Raw genomic sequence first — 14,596 nt, 5'->3', positions numbered from 1 at the left:
AGATGGCTGAATGGCATCACCAACTCGATGGGCATGAGTTTGAGTAAACTCCGGGAGTTGGTGATGGACAGGGAGGCCTGGCATGCTGCGATTCATGGGGTCTCAAAGAGTCAGACATGACTGAGCAACTGAACTGAACTGAACTGATGCCTTTGACTGAATAAACAGATAGAATCCCTACATAGAAAGATAGAAAAAAAAGGCTGCTTTGGGGTGGAAAGATGGAAAATCTTTCTTTTCTTCCAACAAGTGCTTTCCAACTGCAGGGCTTACAGCTTGGAGAGTGGAAGATCAGTTGAAGTCTAGCCCTTACTTGACTTCATCCAGGTACCTTGAGCAGGCTGTAACTTGGACAACTGCATATGGCAGTTCTGCCTAACACTGGTCCACCTTCCCTTCCCTATTGTTATTGCTCAGACTTACTGGCGCAATAGAGTTGTCTTTGCCATTGGAGTAGCTTTCTCTCCAACTTCTGAATTATCACTATAATGCACAGATTGTTTCTTCTTTCAATGCAAGATGTTATATGGTTATGATACTCAGCTATCTTTGACAGATCCAAATTAGTTTTATTTCATCATTTCTTTTGTTTTATTTATTTTTATGGATCTTAAAAAATGTCATGAGAGTGTAGTTGATTTACAAGTTTGTGTTAGTTTCAGACGTACAGCAAAGGAAATCCATTATACATATATCCAGTGTTTCTTTTTTTAGATTCTTTTCCCATGTAGGTCATTACAGAGTATTGAGTAGAGTTCCCTTCCCTGTACAGTAGGTCCTTCATTTTTATCTATTAAACATATAGTAAGTGAGTATATGTCAACCCCAGTCTCCCAATTTACCTCTCACCCCCATATCTCCTGCTAACCCTAATCATTCCTTTTGCTTTATTCTCTGTCTTCCCATTTTTCTGCATTTCACTGCCTTTAACTTTCTATGTTCCACCCTCTATTTGTTATCACAAATACTCTAGCCTCAAAACTATATTTAGTTCTCAAATATATACATTGAGAAAATCTTAAAGCCAAGTCCATTCATTACATTTCTACTTCTTCTTAGCAGCTCTGAGACAGTCTGAAGGCCTGTGACTTGTTTGTGTGACTTACGAATTCTCTCCATTAAGAGCTTAGTGGAGCATGTATGATAGATTTCTTACTGATTTCAAGTCGAGATGACATGTTTTTCTTTCACCAAATTAAATATCTAGATCACTGCTGATACAGTAGCCAGTAGCTGCATGCCACATTTAAATGATTTTAAATGGCACTAAGTTAAGTTATATTTAAGTTATTTCTTTAGTCACACTGGTCTTTTTTGAGTGCTCAAGATAGCACAGATCCGGAAAATTTCCATCTTTGTAAAAAAAGTTCTATTGTACATAACTGTATTGCTCTAGTACATAATTTGCAAAACTTACACATGCCTTCATCTACATTTCTTCACAAAATCATCATGCAAAGTTTTTAGAGCTGTCCTTTTCAGTACTGCATCATATATTATTCATGAGTTTCCTGATGATCCAGTCATTAAATAGCAATTTATTGTTTTCTATAGAAGGTGAGTTTATTCTTTTTTACAACATCCCAAGAGAAAAATTATGTAAGTTTCTGTGATCTGATATCAATATAACATTAGATAAGACCATATAACCTCTTTATAATTTAGCAATTATAAAATCTATGAGTCAATTTCTGTCTACAAGGAAAGGGAGGAAGACAATAGTATGTCTTTAGACACCTTTAAAAAGTTTTGTTTGGGGATTTTCCTGGCAGTCCAGTGGTTAGGACTCATTTGTGATTTCAGTGCCAGGGTTTTGGGTTTGATCCTTGGTTAGAGAAAAAAGGTCCTACAAGTCATCTGGTCCAGCAAAAAAAAAAAGTTTTGTTTGCATATGGTCAATGAAAATTGCTATTTTCTTACTCATGTGTAAATATGCTAGATTATCTCAGATGCATATAAAGAGTACACCATGTACTAGCATTTTAGATACAGCCTATGACAAATTATTTTGATTATATACTAGCTACCTAGTATATAGTATAGTCCTACACTTTAACTGTTAATTATTTACAGAGAAAGTATTAGTCACTCAGTCATGTCCGATTCTTTGTAAGTCCATGGACTGTAGCCAGTCGTGCTCTTCTATCCATGAAGTTCTCCAGGCAAGAATAGTAGGGTGGGTAGCTATTCCTTTCTCCAAGGTGTCTTTCCAAGCCAGGGATCAAACCCAGGTCTTTTGCACTGAAGGCAGATTCTTTACAATTTAAGCCACCAGGGAAGTCCCCATTTACAGAGAAGTAAAACATAAATTATTTCATTTTATTTTCACAAAAATGTTTCATTGCAATTTTATCTTTGCATATGAAAACTGAAGTTCATATTGTAATATGAGGGCAATGAAACAGGATTTCTTTTCAAGTACAAATTGCCTTCCACTATTTTAACAATACTATCCATTTCATTGCATAGCTTTATTATTTCATTGACTTAAATTATTCTTGGTCACAAGAAAAGAACATTCAGAATATTGAAATATTTCTTTTGTATAGCACAATATGTTTGCAAAATAAGAAAAAAAATTGTTCAGTACATTATTACCGATGAAGCTAAGACATTTTAATAATTTTATATCATAGAGTTTTTCATAAATTGATGCATAAATCATTCATTCATTCATTCATTCATTATCTAATGAACTAAAATATCTAATTATCTAATTAACTAAACAATTATCCTGACCCAGGATTTGGACATTAAAAGTTTATTGATTTTCTTCCATTGATAGCCAATAAGATTTTAGTATAGAAAAAGGTATTTACTAGACAGGCACAAACAATGAATTACTATGATCCTGTCATGTTGTGAACAAGTGAAGTTTATATTGAAGTTTATCAGAACATGTGGAAAGATTTTCTTGAAGGATAAGCAAAGTATCTCAGACATTGAATTTTAGGGGTAGCACAGCTATACTAGAGCTAAATCTAGAATCTTTGAAATGGTCATAACTGCATTTTTTAAGTAAAAAATGAAAATGATAATTAAATTATCCAAAATTGGTAGCTTAAAAATAAAACATTTTGATAGACGGTGATAGGAAAAGACACTGGAGAGTCATATCATCTCGTGAAATTTTCTGCATGGAAGCTAAGGAAAACCTCCCGTCAGCACAAACCATCAGAAGATTTCTTGCAGGAGAATGATTTTATAATATTGATGCTTACATGTGTCATTCTAGGACTGTATTTAGACACATTTTGGAGAGGTATGTTGGATTAGAATTACTGGGATTTGGTTTAAGGACTGTGGAAGCTACTTCTTTTATCTAGGAATTAATCCAGATGCTGCCAAGGAGAAAGAAATCTATTTAAAAGACACTTAGAATGTGAGTTGTTTAATTCTATTGTGGATATTGGTTTCTAGTTAGGGGTCTTGAACAATCATGTCAACATGTTTTGCCACAAGTAGCAGATAACTCTATTCAAAGTGGTTTAAACAATGAGGATAATTGTCACACAGACTGTCTCAAAGGATGTGCGTGCATACTAAGTCACTTCCGTCAGGTCTAACCCTTTGTGACCCCATGGACTTCAGCCTGCCAGGCTCCTCTGTCCATGGGAATTCTCCAGGCAAGAATATTGGAGTGGGTTGCCATGCCTTCCTCTAGGGGATCTTCCCTACCGAGGGATTGAACCTGCATCTCATACATTGGCAGGTGGGTTCTTTACCACTAGTGTCACCTAGGAAGCCCATGTCTCAAGGGATGATGACTGGTTAATTTGGTGACTCAATAAAATTATCAAGTGATCTGGTTCTTTCCATTTTGTTTTCTATGCAGGTTTTGGTTGTCAGCTTTATCCTCAGGCCAGCTGCCTTCAAGGTCACAGCATCTTCCAACATTTTTTGACACTACATTCATAAAAGAAAAGGGGAAGACAGTGTGGCAGATCTTCAAAGAAAAACTTTCTTATACATCTGTCAACAGATTTTTCCTCCTGCCTCATTAGCAAGAATTGTTTCATTTATCCAGAGAGGGAAATGCCATTACTGTGGCTGGAAGGGCAGTTGGGAATCTACCTTCCGATGGACACTCTTTTTTGTTATTTATAGATGTGATGTCTAGAAATATTGTTCTGCAGATCAACGATGCTCTTCATTTTTTAAAATTTCCCCTATATGTTCCATTTTGTATATTTTATATTACGTCTTCAAGTTTGTTTTGTGTTTTAACTCCTGCAGTGTGTAATTTGCCTATTAAGTAAATTATCCACATCCAGATAGTCTATATCATCATATCTAGTGTATTTTTCCTCTTGGATGTTGTAGCATTCATATCTAAAATTTAAATACAGTCTTATATTCTCCATGTTCCTACTTAACTTTTTAAGCATATGAAGTGATAATGAAAACAGATTTAATATTTTTATCTGACACTTCTAACATCCATCCCAGTTCTGTGTTGTTTTTATTGAATAATTACTCTCCTTACTATGGAAGAAGTTATTCTGACTCTTTGCATGCTAGAAAAATTTCGGTTGGATGGTAAACATTGTGAAGTTTACCTTGTTGAGTGCTTCATGTTTTTCAGATTTGTGTAAATATCCTTATGTTTTGTCCTTCAGTGCAATTAAGTACTTGAGAGCAATTTGATCCTTCAGGTATGGTCATTTTTATTGATGTAGATTTGGGACAATGCTCAGTCTAAAGCTAACTATTTCTAACCACTGAGATATGTACTTCCTCAAGACTCTGCCCATTGTCCCATGGATTCACAATTTTTTTCTAGCCTGACTTGGAGGTGGGGTTCCCTTAAATTCTGAGGCGTGGTGCTTCCTTGGGCCTCAGGTGGTTTCCTACCCTGTGTGATAAGTACTCTCCTGAACACTCGAGCGTGCTGTGAGCCAGCTGTCATCTCTCTGGCGCTCTTCTCTGCAAACTCTAGCTGCCTTGGTTTCCTCGGACTTTCTGCTCTGGCTCCTCAGCTCAAGGGGTTCTCAGAGCTCCACAGCAGTTCCTCGTCCCTGCACCACAGCCTGCAAACACTCTCGAAGCAGCAAGAGCCATTTTAAGGTACTCCTCATGTATATTATTATTGCATATTGATTTATATATACATAATATTTACATCGATTATATAAAGTGAAGTCGCTCAGTCGTGTCCGACTCTTTGCGACCCCGTGGACTGTACCCACCAGGCCATCCTAGATTCCAGATACAAGATTATACATGCGACCCAAACCTTCATTTTTGTCGGCATCCAGCCGGTTCAGGAACTGTGTGGAAGAGCTCCAGGTGTTTCTTGACGAGCACCTTCTGGAACTTCTTGGCAAGCTCCTTCTGCTCTTACGAAGCTACACCTGGATCCTCTGCTGCTCCTGCAGAAAAGGAGCCTCTGCCTTTTTCACAAATTCAGTAACTGGGTTCTGCTGCAAGAATTCAGTACTCTCTCCAGTATATAATCTTTCTGTGTCAGCCAGAAACTGAAATTCAAGGATTCTTTGTACACTGTTAGCATAAGGCCCTTCACAAAGGCATCGTCTTCATTCAGTCCCAGTTCCACTTAAGACTGTACAACTCCACTCATCAGTCTTGTTTGATGGCTTCACCATTTCTTTCTTTTTCAATGAGTTTTAAAACAGCATTTGTTACCTCTTTATTCAGTGGCCGGAAAAGATATTCTCTCCAAGTCACCAATGCAGGAGAATAGATTTCATAGATTCCTCTCCATCCTTCATCACACTCCTGGCGAAGTGAAGTGAAGTGAAGTGAAGTCGCTCAGTTGTGTCCGACTCTTTGCGACCCCATGGACTGTAGCCTGCAAGGCTCCTCTATCCATGGGATTTTCCAGGCAAGAGTATTGGAGTGCGTTGCCATGTCCTTCTCCATACCGTATGTCTATTGAGGTAGGCACAAATCCCATTCAGCACTTTGCTTGAAAATCGGTAGTCTTCCCACTGCTTAGCGTAGAGTTTCAGTACACTCTCATCCATAAAATCGTCTCCGTCCTTAAGAAGATTTGTCAAGTAATTCTTCAGGAATTCTTTTAGCCGTTTGTACAATTCCAAGCCCACACACTGAGCTCCCCGGCATCTGCTCCTTTTTCGATTTAGGAGAGACATCAGCCCCTCGAGCCTGGGTGTACTGGTGAACACCTGTGCGGCAGTCACACGTGTGAGGGTAGAGTTCCATGGGTCTGGACTTGGTCATGCTCCGTCCGGTGTATACTTGCTGGGTGCCAGCCCTGAGGTCGTCCTAGATCTGGGCGAGGCCAGTGTGCTTCAGCCTGTGGGGTCCTGACTCCTGTTGGGTGACATGGCGAATGACATCCTGAAGTCGTCCAGGGCAGCAATCTTTAGCCAAGGTTCAGCTAATTCTCCTTCAGATGGAAATATACAGTATCATTCCAAATTTATTCACAGTGACTCAGAAAGGATGTCCTTTGAATGCAGAGAATGAAATCTCATCTCAGGCCAACCAGCTCCAGCTCCCACTGGGGAGAAATTGGAGGGGGGTGGCCGGGAAAACTTCGCCACCTTCTCACCAGCCCGTGGCGCGGGAGGGGTCCTGGAAAACTTTTTTTTTAACTCACCAGAGCCCTTTAGATAACCATTGTAAGGAATAACAAAGTCTCCACAGTCTATCTTGTGAATCAAGCATGCACTAGCTACTAACACTATTAAATTACCAGTCTTTAAAATATTCAATAAATTTTATAAATTTCACGTTGCCTTACATAGAAGCAAACTAATCACATAACCTGACTAGCTCTAGATAATCACCCAAGAAGGCTGTGAAGAGAGCTAATGAGAATAATGTTTCATTTAGTATTTTATGAATTGGTAAGCACTTGTAAGATTAATGAAATGACCCTTTCAAAGCAAAGTAACTGAATCCATTTTTTAGGTCAGATTAGAAAGATTTATTCATTAATCCTATTTTTTTAGTAACTATCAATATGACTGTGAGATTAATACCAGTGTAATATTTTTTACTAATTAATCTCTATTTCCCCTAGAAATGCAATACCTACACTGCCACCTATTACTCTGTCTAATGGAACGGTAAGTGGGAAAGAAAAGCTGCTATGTGTTAGCATCAAGTGTTCTTGGTAGGCACCTGCAGGGATTATTGAGTCATGGTGCTCCACATAAAATAACATTTATTTAATTGTTTTCATTAAAATTAACATAGTGAAAAATGTTAACACATACTGTTAAAATTAATAAGTACTGTTAAGATTGTTTATACTTTATATACTGCTTTGTACATTATATAGAGCACCAACTCACATATCATTGAGTTTCCTAATAATGAACCAAATAGCAAAATTTTTAAGGAGTTTAAAATTTTACTGTACCTCTTCCAAACACAGAAGTCAAGTAGTAAGTTCTCACCATAGTAAAATATTGATTCTAATAGTCTACATTTTAAAATTAGAATTCTTGAAAGGAGGATAAAGTAAATTATAAATCCACTACACATATGCGCACACACACACAAATAATAGCCAAACAGGAAAAGAACATATGGCTTCTGTTTACACATATTTAAAAAGTTCAATTTTCATTTCTTTAACTATGCATGCTCGCTGCTTCAACATCATTTTCCCTAAAAGTTGATATTTAGTAACTTCCTATTATGTTCTAGGTGTTTTTATATTATTTATTTTCTTTAACAAGTATTATGATTCCCATTTTGTGGATGAGGTGCATTGGCGGAATTATGTTATTTGTCCCAAATCAAAAAGAATAGTAGAGATTCAGAAGAAGCCTAAGCCCTAAGCCCACCTTCTTGTCACCTTGCAGAATCAAGTAGCTTAAACTGTTGTAGCTCAGTTGCTCAGCAGTCTGACTCTCCAGTGAGATCCCATGGACTGCAGCACACCACGCTTCCCTGCCCGTAAAGTGTGTAGATGATCTACAGGGAGAAATTTTGTTCTCTAAGCCCAGAGTCCATAATTCAAAGGGGTGAAAGGAAAATTTTCTCCCCTCTCTTACAAAACTAGCTGTGCTTCAAACATGAGTAGCTAGGTAAATGCTGGTAGACGTAAATAAATAGCAAGGCCAATTCATTGTCCTTTAGAGAATATGGTTTCTTTTTCGCTTTCAATGCTAAAAGTTATGACAACTTTTCCATAATTAGAAACACATCATAAGCTTACATCAGCAATATACATCAACATGTTGTAAATCACAAAGAAAAAATAACTTTAAAAGTTGGGAAACTGCCAAAGACCAAATTAACCAATGTGGACATAAAGTATATTTTCATAATCAATGTTTTAAAGTTTGCTCTTTTTCAAAATTTCTACCATCTGCGTAATTCTGGGTCAGTTTTTATTTTTTCCTCTTTACATTTTCTCTTTTCCTCCTTTTCATATCTGGTCATTTTGGGGGTTACCAGACATTCTGAATTTTACCTTGATTCTTAACTAAAATATTTTTATGTTACTATATTTTTGAGCTTGGTTCTGGAATATGGCTAATATTTAGTTTTACCATTTGAATCTTGCTTTTAATCTTTTCTAGGCTGGATTAGAACTATGTTTCATCTAGAATTATTTTCTCTCCCACTTTTGTGGCAGCATCCTGCTTAACACTGTAACCCACCGGTCCCTCCAACCGCTGCCCCCCCGCCCCCGATTATAAAGTTTCCTACTTTGGTTGTTAAGAACATGTGCTGTTCCATATTCTCTTCAATGCCAGATAGTCTCACCTCTAATTTTTTGGAGAAGTCCTTTCCCTGACACCAGGGATTGTCTTTACTACATTCTCTGATTAGTAATCAACTGAATATGCAAGGAGGCCCTTCTGAATATATTTGAACTTCTTTCCTTGGGTAACCCTCTTTTCTGCAGTACTCTGTCCTGCAAATTCTACCCACCCTGGCTTCACAAGACATGGAATTATATCTCCTTAATTCAGGGAGCTACCAGACTCCAATAATGTACTAGTTTTAGACCTGTTATCTTCCTTTAGTGTTAACTGTGGAATTCCATTGCTTAGTCTTGAAAATACTGATAGTGAAAAATAGTCTCAAAGAGAGAATATATTTTTTCTCCTTTTGCAGCTAGAGAAGTGCAAAACAATTCAAATTCATAAATTTAGAGCTAATATCAAATTGAGAATATTCTCAAAATGTCAGTCTTATTTCTTGTCAAATGTGGAGGCTGTATAAAAAATGTACAACTCTGTTTTATTTTCTATTATTGCAGAATTCTCCTTGGAAGTATTATTTGAACAAATCAACCTTTTAAGATGCCTGGATTTCAGAGATCAAACTATGTCCTGTCATTAAACAGCTTATAGCTTCTAATTATCCAAATTTCTATCATCGTGGTTGTTTGATGTAATAATATTTTACTCCTGAGTATTCCTGAGAAGGAAGTGCATAGTGTAGATTTGTAGAATTTAAATTTGACACTTGTTTTCTCCCTTCAGAGTTGAATGAAAAGACAAGCCACAGACAGAGAAAATATCTGCTCTTTGTACATCATGTGTCTCATAAAGAGCTTGTATCCAGAATATGGTCTTTAGAAAGAATTTTAGAAGCTCAGACTCTTAATGAATATAATAAATTTCATAAAAAATATGATCCAATTTTTTTAATGGGCAAAAGATTTGGACACTTTCCCAAAGATAGATGACCAACAAACTCATGAAAACCTATTTGACATCATCAGTCCCTGGGCAAATGCAACTTATAACCACACAGCAATATTATTTGTAATATCCATCAACATATGGAATAGACACATAGATTGTAAGGTTTCCATACTTTAGAGTCAGACACGACTTAGTGACTGAACAACAACATGCAATAGAATACTGCATTACACTAAAAATAAATTAATTATTGATTCGTGCTGCAGCATAATGAATTTCAAAAAAGTATCTGAGTAAAAAAAAAGTAAGAACAAAATTAAAGATACATACTCTATAAATTCTTTCATATGAAATTTGAAATCATATACACTGATCCACTTTGACAAAGCAGATCCATTGGTCCCTGCAGATTGGCTGTAGAGGCAGGAGGGAGGCATTGCAAAGAAACAAAAGGAAACTGGGGAATAATGAATATGCTTATTATTTTAATGGTTAAAGAAATTAAAATATTTATTCGAGCTTTGAAAATTGTATATTTAAATATGTGCTTCAAGTAGCATTGTCTCATTAAACAAAGAAATGAAAACAAAGAGAAAAGGACCCTTGTCCAGAAGAAAGATGAAGTAAAACCCTCCACCTCTGAGGGAGGCGAGGCGATGTGCTTTTACTTTCACAATGCTTGAGGATATTCCAGAACCAGGAATACTATGCAAAGAGAGTTCATTTTTCATTAAAGCAGACCTCTCATGATAAATAAGTATTATGAGTTAAACTCACATTTTGCTCAAAACTCCTCCTATGATTGAATGTTTCAAGATTTTTTGCAAATGCTAAAAATGCTTTGATAGATGAGGTTAAAAAATTAATTTTGATAGTACATAAATAATGTGACTGGGTTTGAGTAAACTATCTATATAACAGTGAATTTTTAGTATGAAGAAATACTAAACCATTGCAGTTAAAAAGTACAATTGAAAATAAGCTGCCCAAGTTCTTCTGTGACTGCATTTGGATTCTGTAACTAACTCGCAGTGCTCTGAGGCACAATGTTGCTCTAGTCTCCACTAGCTTGGAGAGATAAAAGCTACATGAAACCTACATTTTGTATCCAAAGAGAGGCCTAAAAGTATTTGAATGCAATGTCACCCAATTTTCATGGTGTCTTTAAATTTAACAGATACCAGTGAAAGGCAACATCTGACTGTAAAAGGTCAGCTTCTCTTCACAGCCCTCTTTGTTCTCACGAGGCAGCTCTCTCAAATTTTTGCTCCAGTAATCCTCTTTTTTTCCACTTCACTTTAATTTGCTTTTTTCAGTGAAGAAAACTGCCTTTCTCTATCTGTGATAAATAATAAAGTCTTTTCAACCGGAGAGAATAAGATTGGCTCCACAGAATTCATTATTGTCTCAATAAGATGCTTCTAGAGTCAGGGAAAATAACCCTCAAAGTACAATTGGTTAAACACTTTAACTAGTCAATTATAATCTCGCTATAGGATAATATGAAATATGTGTACCAAACACAGGGAAATTGACTCTAATTGCTGACAATTTGTGGGGAATAATTTCTATCATCTCAAAATAACTGACAAGGCAGAGTCCAGAAATGATAAAAAAAATTCATTAATATACATTTTGTAATCCTTTGAAGAGCAATAATTATTGCTTGGCAAACAGAAAATTGTTCATACTTGTACTTGATCAGTTCTCTCTTGGAATTTCTTCAGTAGTTTTCAAGAAGTATGAAATTATGTCTAAGAAGAAAAAGAAAACAAAAAAATCTTCCAATCTTCCTAAGATAGAATACATTTTTAAAGTTTTCTTTTGTATCTAACCTCTATGTTAATTACTTTCTGATGTTTCAGTTCAATTCAGTTTAATTGCTCAGTTGTGTCACACTCTTTGTGACCCCATGGACTGCAGCACACCAGGCCTCCCTGTCCATCACCAATTCCCAGAGTTTGCTCAAACTCAGGTCCATCGAGTCAGTGGACATACAACCATCTCATCCTCTGTCATCCTCTTCTTCTGCCTTCAGTCTTTACCAGAATCAGGGTCTTTTCCAATAAGTCAGTTCTTCACATCAGGTGGCCAAAGTATTGGAGTTTCAGCTTCAGCAGTCCTTCCAATGAATATTCAGGACTGATTTCCTTTAGGATGGACTGGTTGGATCTCCTTGCAGTCCAAGGGACTCTCAAAAGTCTTCTCCAACACCACAGTTCAAAAGCATCAATTCTTCGGCACTCAGCTTTCTTTATAGTTCAGCTCTCACATCCATACATAACTACTGGGAAAACCATAGCTTTGACTAATTGGACATTTGTTGGCAAAGTAATGTCTCTGCTTTTTAATATGCTGTCTAGGTTGGTCATAGCTTTTCTTCCAAGGAGCAAGTGTCTTTTAATTTCATGGCTGCAGTCACCATCTGCAGTGATTTTGGAGCCCAAGAAAATAAAGTCTGTCACCGTTTCCATTGTTTCCCCATCTATTGATTTGCCATGAACTGATGGGACTGGATGCCATGATCTTAGTTTTTTGAATGTTGAATTTTAGGCCAGCTTTTTCATTGTCCTCTTTCACTTTCATCAAGATGCTCTTCAGTTCCTCTTTGCTTTCTGCCACAAGGATGGTGTCATCTGCATATCTGTAGTCATTCCCATTCTATTGTTTTCCTCTATTTCTTTGCTTGGATCACTGAGGAAAGCTTTCTTATCTCTCCTTGCTATTCTTTGAAACTCTTCATTCAGATGGGTATATCTTGCCTTTTCTCCTTTGCCTTGAGTTTCTCTTCTTTTCTCAGTTATTTGCATTCTGATGCTCACTTCCATATTAAAAACTGTACTAGATGAAAATATAAACTTGAATACCTTAAACAAAATAATGTAAAAAATACATCAGCATTTACAATAAGTAAGTTTTCACATGTGTCACTTGACACAAAACGTACCTTAAGTAATCTCCTCATTATGCTACACAGTAACTGTGTAGTATTAGACATCCACAATGCTAAGTTATACTATCTTAACCTAGGTATTATCTAAATTAGCCTCTCCTCTGTCCATCGCCCTTTTTGTCAATATGTCCTTGACCCTCGTGTCTGCATCTCTTTATCCAACCTTCTCTGAACTAAATATTTATAAAATAACTTCTTTCTGAAAACCTCCAACTGTATGATTAATAGGTATATTAGTTTTCTATTGCTGCTGTAAAAAATTACCACACATTTACTGATTTCAACCACATAATGATATTGCATTTCTGTAGATTAGAACTCTATCACACTTTTCTCCTAGGCTAAAATCAAGCTATCCATAGTGTTGAGTTCCCTTCTTGAGGTTTTCTGAGAAAATCCATTTCCTTGCCTTTCTGGAAGCCACCTGCATTCCTCGGATTATGTCCCACTTAACCATATGCAAAGTCAGCATCATTGAGTTGAGTCCTCACTGTGCCATCTTTCTCCTTCTCTCTCTTGTACTTCTCTCTTCCACTCTTAAAAAACCATAATTACCTTGGACCCATCCAGATAATACATGCTAATTTCTCTAGTTTTAATGTCAACTTACTTGAAACCTTATTCCCCACTAACATATACAGTAATGTACTCACAGTTTCCAAAAATCTGGATGTAAAAATCTTTGGTGAAGTCATCAATCTGCTGCCACAATAAACCATCTAAAGATACACAAAATTCTCTCCATCTCTCCTAATAGATCGGTTCTTCCCCTCATTTTTTTTTCCATCTAAGTACTTTCAGGCCAATGTATGCATTCATCCTTAGTCTCTTCAGTTATGTCTGACTCTGTGACTGTGAGGATTGTAGCCTCTCAGGCTTCTCTTTTCATGGAATTCTCCAGGCAAGAATACTGGTGTGCTTTGCCACACCCTCCTCCAGGGGATCTTCCCTACCCAGGGATCGAATCTGTCTCTTATGTCTCCTGTATTGGCTGTTGCTGCTGCTAAGTCGCTTCAGTCATGACCGACACTGTCGGAGTTGGACTCAGTCGTGTGCAACCCCATAGACGGCAGCCCACCAGGCTCCCCCGTCCCTGGGATTCTCCAGGCAAGAACACTGGAGTGGGTTGCCATTTCCTTCTCCGCCTGTATTGGCAGTTCAGGTCAATACCTAAGAATAAATACCCCTTGTCTCCTCTCAGTTTCTTTACACCTCATCCAACCAGCTGCAAGACTTGAGCCTCTAAGACCAACATAAATCCCAATATCTCCATTTCCACTGTTACTATATAAGTCCATGCCTGGATTATCTTCACTGGACGATCATTGTAGCCACCAAACAGTCTGCAGTTTTTCACACAGCATCCAGGGTAATGTTTTAACCATAATTCTATTTCCATTTTTTACCTGCTTTAAATTTTTAAAAAGCTTTCTATTGCACTTAGGAAAAACATTCAAACTCCATATTTTGCCTACTCTTAGCTCCCACTGTTTTGGTCTATACCTTTCTCCTTCTTTCTTGCTATTTTCTAAACACAATTTTGCTTTCTCTCTGCTCTTCATTTTTATTAAATTCTTCAATGTAATTCTGATACTAACTACCTGGAGTTAGTGTAGACTTCTCAGGTTGACCTCCGAGTCTCCAGAAGGCTCTCCTCTTCAGAGGAGGTGAAGCTGAAAGCTCTGAGGTTCATCAGACACCTACACAACTAGTGGACTACAAATTTGGTGGTTCTCACTGTCCTCTCAGATTTGATAATTTTCTAGAATGACTCATGGAATTCAAGAAAGTGCTATAATTATGAATGCAGTTTTATTATAAAGGATACAAATCACGATCAACGAAATGAAGAGACTAAAGGGTGAGGATAGGAGGGTCCCAAACATGGAGCTTCTTTGTCCTCAAGCTGTGTCACTTTCCTGGTACATCAACATGTTACCAACCAGCAAGAGCACTCTATCTGTGTGGTTCAGATTTTATTCGACTTTAATTACATAGGCTTGGCTGATTGACTGATGGGCCAGTGACTGAATGCAACCTC

At 37.1% G+C, this 14,596-nt stretch overlaps 1 pseudogene; it reads right to left on the bottom strand.

Annotated features, from left to right (window-relative positions):
- Positions 1-5,348: 5,348 nt before the first annotated feature.
- On the bottom strand, positions 5,349-12,567 carry LOC136148119 (cullin-1 pseudogene; annotated as a pseudogene).
- Positions 12,568-14,596: the final 2,029 nt, after the last annotated feature.

The sequence above is a fragment of the Muntiacus reevesi genome, chromosome 16, assembly GCF_963930625.1.
Source record: "Muntiacus reevesi chromosome 16, mMunRee1.1, whole genome shotgun sequence".
Classification (NCBI taxonomy): domain Eukaryota; kingdom Metazoa; phylum Chordata; class Mammalia; order Artiodactyla; family Cervidae; genus Muntiacus; species Muntiacus reevesi.
The sequence above is the reverse complement of the archived record's forward strand: the minus strand, read 5'-3'. Positions and strand labels throughout refer to the sequence as shown.